We start from the raw sequence: 8,086 nt of genomic DNA, 5'->3' as shown, positions 1-8,086 counted from the left end.
TTATTTTTAACATTTAATTACATGCAATTGGCCTGCTTATCTAATGTGGCGATGGTTAAGTTAATATTTAGGATCTATGAGGTTATAGACTCTCAGGTTTAAAACCTGATTCAGTAGAGGTTTTCTCGTAGTAATGAGTTTCTTCAGTGAATGGTTGACATCTTGTTTCAGAATAACTTACTCGAGTATATGGTGTAGTTTTAAACGGTGTTAAAACAGTTATAACATAGTGTAACATGATTAACATTTCGTTTGTTAATTTGTAACCACACTTGTTTTGTGCATCTCAATACATTTTATTTTAACTTTTAAATCAATCTTTGTTTTTATAAGTTTCTTTTCGAGATGCCAAGATTACTCTCATAAATTATTTTCATGTTTTCACTCTCTAAAAGAATGTGTCTGATTTTTTTTATTTATAAGTGATGACTCGTGACCTTTTTTTTCAAGTTTATTTCATGATTCCTAACACAATGACTTCTTGATAGTTCATATTTATGACATGACATTTTTCACTTTTTAATGAAAGTACTACTAACACCGTTAGTGACCCATAAAAGAATGGTAAGAATTGTATATCCAATGTATTTTATTAGCAACATAGTAAAATTTTTCAATGTAAAATATATCCCATAACACATTCTTCTACTTTTCTATGTTCATGAACATTCAAGAAACCGGACCATTGATTATCACGTATTTTCTATATTTTTTGTTTGTGTCACGAATAGTGTTTATTGTTTAATACTTTAATCATCGTTAGCAAGCATTACTATTCAAAATTTCTTGTATAGATGATAAGTTTTAACATTCGAGCTCCTTTTATTATTTATTGCATTAAGAGTTCTTTTTTGCTCGACTATTGTCATTTGTCATATTCATGATTTCATGAAGCGGTTCTTTCAACCGATCAAGATACACTTTTGAGGCTTTGGGGAAGAGAAAATCGTTTGTTTTAATTCAATTATTGCAGCTATGAATAAGATTCTTTTTTATAATATAAACATAAAACATGATCATTTGAACATTTCAAACAGCTTAAGTGGCCACGGTTCCGTCTCAGGGAATGGAAACGATCGAGTGAGTCAGCGAGTCGTCAGTGATCCAAATAGTCGTTAATAAAACACGTTGATTTTAATAAAAATAAAAATAAGTTAAAAACTTACAATCCTATTCCTAGTAAGTAAAATGATTAAATTAGTTATGTTAGAGGTCTTTTGGACTTACGAAGGGGGTATAGGTCAGCTTAGTATCCGACTCACAAGTTCCTGCCTCCACATGCATAACATAAGTACATAACCATCGAGAATGCCTCTTCATCACCATATAACCCGACATGAAAATATTTATAAATAAATAAATCATACATCAGGTGCTACCAACTTTAATATCTTGTTTACATAACTTAATTTCAAGCATGGACAGACCAACAACACATGATACGGGTCTTTTTCGTTTTATACGCTACGTATATTGCCGTATTTTAACCGAGCCTTGAAATTTTTGAATATGAGAGTTTTTTATACCTTTTTAGAATAGATTTAATTATATGTCTTGCATTTGATAACAAAGTAAAAAAAACAAGAAAAAGAATAATAATTTTCAAATTCGATTAAGTCAGTCAATAATTCTCTCTAGATGGTCACTGAACAAGGCATAACCTATTCATGCGCATGGTTATACTAGTTACTTCAAAACCTCATCGATTCTCTTAAACTTTACCAGTGCAGCAACACGCTATTTTTTATGTGACACCCTAACCGAAAAAAATCAGATGTCGAGTTAAAATATATCTAAGCATCGAAAATGAAAATCGACCTCAAGTGATAAAAAAAATCGCTTGGTTTAAAAAAAAATACTCAAGTGAAATAGGTTATAGGCATGCATGTTAGTGATCCTTGGTGAAAGGTATATTGGGATACATTAGTAGTTGTAATAGTATCGGTTTGTCTTCCTACGGACCCTCACCGACGGATTATAGAGGGTTCATATAGTCATTGGTTGTTAATAAACAATTTGTTTGACCGAAAAGTCACGCGATTTGTTATGTTAGCTTGTTATTTGACGAGCCATATATTATGCATTTATACATCATGCCATCGATGTTATATAAAAGCCAAATAGGTTTTTGAGAGTTATTTAGTTTACAAAAAATAGTCATTTTCTTTTTGTTTTATCGTTTTTGTATTCTTCTATTTTCAGTTGTATCTTTTTCTTTTGAATAGATTTTTTCATTATAAAATATCTATAAAATAGTGAACTTTTTAGATATATAAATTTAGGGGTGTAAGTTCATTGTGTCGAGTTGGTAGATTGAATTCTTCAATCCAAACCTTGTTCATATATTTATTCACGACATGTTGTGTCCACTTAAAATCATGTCATGTTAAAGTCATGTTTCGAGTCGATTCTTTTTATATATATTTACAATTATGAGTAATACTTGTTGACTTAATAATAGTTTAAACAATTGTTATTCTTCATATGATTTTAATTTATGTGATTATAATTGTTTTTTTTAATGATCACTCATTCTTAACTAACAAACTTTGGTTATATATAGCTCGAAATTAGAGAAAATGAAGAGTGAGCAATTGAAATTAATAAAATAAAATTGCTGGAAGTAAATATTTTGCTACATACATATTCGACATTTTATCGTGAATATTTATAACATGGCATTGTTTACTTTGTTCATTAGTCTAATTAAACGCATTTTAACATGAATATTTTGCTACATCCGTATTCGACGTTAACCTTTTTACCTGGGTCTGCTTGTTTTTAAAATTGTTTCAATTTTTTGAGCCGAGTGTCAACTAGATTTATTTTTTGAAAAATGAAATAATGTAGCATTTGAACCAAACCAAGCAATATATTAAGCAACTTAAAGTCCAACTTGAAAATTTCAAATGAAAACTAAAGAAAACGATCTCCATCATCAATTCATCATCATCTCCTCCGTCCAATCATCCTTAAAAGGAAAACTGTAGGATTGCCTCATTGTTCATCCAATAATGACATTTTATAATCACATAATTTCCGTAATAAACCCCCCAAGTGTCGTATTTAGAAGCCACAAAACAAGAAACGTCATCCCGTATGGTAACAGTGTCGTCGTTGTCATTACCCTCACAAGTCACGATTTGTTGTGTTCTATCATCTATGTGTTGCGATGAAAAAGTAACCGGCCACATGTTCCACACTTTCACTATCGATCTTGTGAACTCAACTTTCATTAAAATCATAGTAATTTTGTTTGTTTAATAAAGAATTGTGCGGGTTTTACCAATTGACTACATGTTTAAATATGTCTTTTTATCATAAGTTATACAAGTACTAATACTATTCTGTATGTTTGCTTTTTTGGGTTTATTGCCATTAATGTTACGAACCTAACTGATATTCACCGAATTCGCGTTGCTACACCAACGCAACGGGTTTTCATGCCTGCTCGTCAATTAATAACTAAGTATGTTACCCAATGTGACGCAACGGGAAAAATGTATATTACATAAAAGTGGGATTACAAAATAAAAAGTAATCTGTTGCTCCTGCTTTAGAACAGTCAATATTTCTTGGTCAATAATATTTTGATCAGTAGTAGATCCTTCTAATGAACTCTTATTAAGCAACACATCTTGATCTTCCTTTGTACTAAGTTACATTGCATTGTTGGGCAGAAGCTTGGTTTTTCATGTTAGGTTACAATATTTCTATGTGTCATATTATAATTTTTCATCTAATAAATCTATACAAATTTGGTTGTAAATTCTTGTGGATGTTTGGAATTGGTTCGGTTCTTGGAGTGGTCGATACTTGCTTGTCACTAGGTCGGAGCCTAAAGGTCGCTCCAAATTCAGGTTTGCTTTAATCCACTTGCTCCTTAGGTTCATTTGGAAAGCAAGAAAACATGGTGTTATAAGGGAAACTTTCACTCCCTTGAAAACAACGGTGATTATACTTTCTTCATTCAACTTGATAAAAAACATGACGAAGATTTGTGGTATGTTGTGGTTAGATTAGGGCAATTTTCCGCTTTCTTTGCAATTTTGTATCTTGTTTTAACATTTCTAACTTCTCGCTAGTCTTTATTCATTTTAATAATATTGCCGTCTTTCTTAGAATATGTAACATTCTCTAATTAGTTTATGTGCAAATTTTTAAAGAAATATTTAGATAAATCAAACACACCTCAATTTCTTTAGAACAACTCACAACTGGACTCAAAGTGAGGGAACACCCAAAAACACAACAAAATTTCATTAAGGCTAATAAATGACCTTTAATATATAGTTAAGTTCACACCACTATTATAAAGAGTAACAAAACGGAAAACAAAGAATTAAATAAATTTAACTCTTTAAGTTATTGTTGATACAACAAAACTCGATTGTATGTTTTAACGTCAAAGAGACTCAAAAACATACATAATCACCGATCACGTGAGGAGATTAAAATCATGGTCAAAGTCAAGCAACATGATGTCCCTTTTGCTTCTAAAAATGGAAAAGTGGAAAGAAAAGGCTGGTGCAAGATTCATTTGAACCAACATTTAACAATCCATGATAGAATCATACCCCACCCCTCTAGTTTCCTTCTCCTGTTGGACCAATCCGTCTGCTTTCCTTTAGCTTTCATCGCAAGAAATTAAAGGGATAGCGGCGACGCTGAGCATTAACAACAACATCGTTGTGAGCCGAAACCCGAAACCCTTTTTCGACCCAAACCAAATTGAACATTCTAACGTTTTTTGAATATTCCTTTAGAAGATCATGTGCTGTAGAGCATGTCATTAACTTTGATTTAGTTGGAACACTCGCTATCCATATTATAGTTTTCGTGGAAGATAATAAATTATATTAGAATTTGTTTAGTAGAACATGTGATCGATGAATAATTTTCTATAATGTTTATAGTTTAACAAATTACTTTTATTGATTGTATTAAAAAAAACTGGTAAACTCTAATTTTGTAATGATATTTTTATAAGTTTAATTTTATAAACAAATAACATAGCTACACTCGTGTGTTGTGATAGGGACGTTGATAAAAAACACGTTCATTTGCATTGATAATATTCAGAACTTCATTTGAAAGAGAGAGAAGAAAAAAAGAAACGATGAAAATCAAGTCCCGTATCGATAATCAACACACAAACTAAACGAATAACTCTCGTTTATATTAATCAGAAAATCTAACTCAAAAAACTAATTACAAACCCTCAAACCCTAACTCGGTTTGACTCTTAATGAACCCTAACTCGGTTACACCAACTCACCTTATTTTAATGTCTAACCATAACTCGGTTTATATAGACTAACCTTAACGTGTTAGCCAAGACATTACCAGATATAATAAAGCCTATTTCTTGGGTCGGGCCTTACACTTGGGCCAAACAACAATTGACCCAACAATCACCCCCTCAATTGTTGTACCCGAGTCACCCGACTCACCCCCTAATTTCCTACTCGAAATTGGCGGGTCTTCAACTTCACGCTTGTCACTCTTCTCTTGATTCTTCCAAGGCTTTTCATGATCTCTTGCAATGTTCTTTCGGCTCCACTTGGCTAGAAGACACACTTGCTTCGTTTGATCATCACACGCCTTCCCTTGGGTTTGAATCACTTTCTTGACCATGCGTTTAGTTTCTTGAACTCTCTTCTTTGGACTTTGAATTTTGGAACTTGGATCTTTGATTGGACTCTGACTCGTAACCGGCTTGTCTTCTTTCAGTCCAATACTTTGAAGATCCCTACCTGCAAAATTCTTCATTCCAATGATAGTTCGTTTACCGGGACTTGTTATCTTGAGATTGATCTTGTACAATCAATTCTTGGTCCTTGTCACCTTCATCAAAAGCTTACCAGTATCATCTTTCATGGTTAGCAAATCATGCTTCATGTGAATCTCGCATCCACCTTCCGTTGCTTGACCAAGACTTATGATATTGCACTGTAGGCTCGGGATGTAGTAGACATCGGTCAACAAACGTTGCTCCCCAGTTTTTCCTTCAATTAAGACCGACCCTTTTCCCCGAATATCAATACAAGATTCATCTCCGAACTTCACCGTTTCCGTGACTTTTCATTCAATTCATAAAAATACGATTTATTACCCGTCATGTGATTCGATGCTCCATTGTCGAGATACCAAACATCTTTCTCCATCAGCTCGGTTTCGAAACGCTTTGGAATCACACCATCTTCATTCAGAAAAACCGTTTTCTGATCACCTTTAATCATAAATAAACTTGGATCAAAATCATCAATTTTGTTCAAATTAGATTCTTCCTTTTTCTTCATACGTTCCGGACACGTAGACGCAAAGTGACCGAACTCGTCACAACGGAAACACTGAACCTGTGACATATCATTTCTTCTCCATTGACGATCCTTTCTTTGACCCGTGTACCTTGACCCACGATGTTGACCATCTTGGTTGTCACAACCATCTTGATCTTCATCATCTCGATCTTGACCTCCGGTTTCACGGCCTTTTCCACATCCCCACGAACTTGGCCAACCCTTACCTCGGCTACCGGATTGATCATACGACTTCCCTTTGTAATTACTTTTCGACTGATTGAAAAGTAACCGACCTTGTGAATTTGAAGCGCGTTCTCTCCCTCGTAGACGTTCCTCAAACGCCTTAAGTCTTCCAACAACATCTTCAAATCTCATACTATCGAGATCAACCGTTTGCTCGATTGAGGCTACCAAGTTGAAGTATTTGTCTGGAACTGCGTCAAGTAACTTTTTCACCAAAACATCTTGCTAGAATACGTGACCAAGACCCGTTGCCTTTGAAACCATACCGGTTATTTTTCCCGCAAACTGATCAACAGTCTCGTCTTCCGCCATATTGAGTTTTTCAAATTCACTTTTCAACGTCAATAGTCGAGCCTTTTGGACTCGCTCGTCCCCAACAAACTGTGCCTTCAAAGCCGCCCATATTTCTCGAGCATTCTTGTATTGAGAAACCTGAAGAAGAATATTACCTTCCATAACTTGGAACAAAAACGACCTTGCCGTTTTATTCTTCTTCGAATCAATAGCCGCACCCTCATTCGGTTGAACAACTTCCCATAACTCTTGATCATCTAAGATCGCTTCCATCACAATCGCCCATGTGATGTAATTAGTTCCGTTCAACTTTGGAACCTGCAACGTATTACCCCACTCGCTTTGGGTTGAATTATCGACTCTTCTTTGTCACCTGCCATTGACGTTGTCGAATACCCTTGCTCCACTTCGTTGGAACAAATACGAACAACTTAGTGCTAAACAACTTTTTAGAACCGAACCCGTTTACTCGCAAAAACCCGATCACGAATACCTCTCGAAAACCGAATTGCGTGCAGATAGCTTTACTTCACTAAAAATTACTTAAATAAAGGTTATTGTTTTTTTCTTTTTTCTTCGTATCCAAAAATCACCAATTGACTAAAAAAAATACTTAATCTTGCGACCTGGATAAACAAAAAGAGAAAACCCTTTTTTTCTTATTTAATCTCAAAACAACCAGGTTGTCTTCTTCGTCCGGACAAAAAACAAAACAAAGCAACACGCCTGAAATCTTAAACCTTCCTTGTTCTCGTTTCGATCCTACAACCACAACCCAAACTTGGTTACGGCTAACCTACAACTCTGATCAGAACTTGTTTCCGCGTTTGCTGCCGCACCGACAACCTACTCGTTACACCGTTGTAACTATACCACGTCGCTACTCCGACGTATCAGTACGAACCCAACTTGGTTCCGCGATTGATAGCTCCTCTCAAGCCACCGATCGCCACCGACCGATTATCGATATCTTGAATTTGGCTCTGATACCAATTCAAGTCCCGTATCGATAATTAACACACAAACTAAACGAATAACTCCCGTTTATATTAATCAGAAAATCTAACTCAAAAAACTGATTACAAACCCTCAAACCCTAACTCGGTTTGACTCTTGATGAACCCTAACTCGGTTACACCAACTCACCTTATTCTAATGTCTAGCCATAACTCGGTTTATATAGACTAACCCTAACTTGTTAGCCAAGACATTATCAGATATAATAAAGCCTATTTCTTAGGTCG

This window comes from Bidens hawaiensis, unplaced genomic scaffold (assembly GCF_021521415.1).
Source record: "Bidens hawaiensis isolate Kalapana, Puna unplaced genomic scaffold, B.hawaiensis_p1.1 tig00014775_1, whole genome shotgun sequence".
Classification (NCBI taxonomy): Eukaryota; Viridiplantae; Streptophyta; class Magnoliopsida; order Asterales; family Asteraceae; genus Bidens; species Bidens hawaiensis.
The sequence above is the reverse complement of the archived record's forward strand: the minus strand, read 5'-3'. Positions refer to the sequence as shown.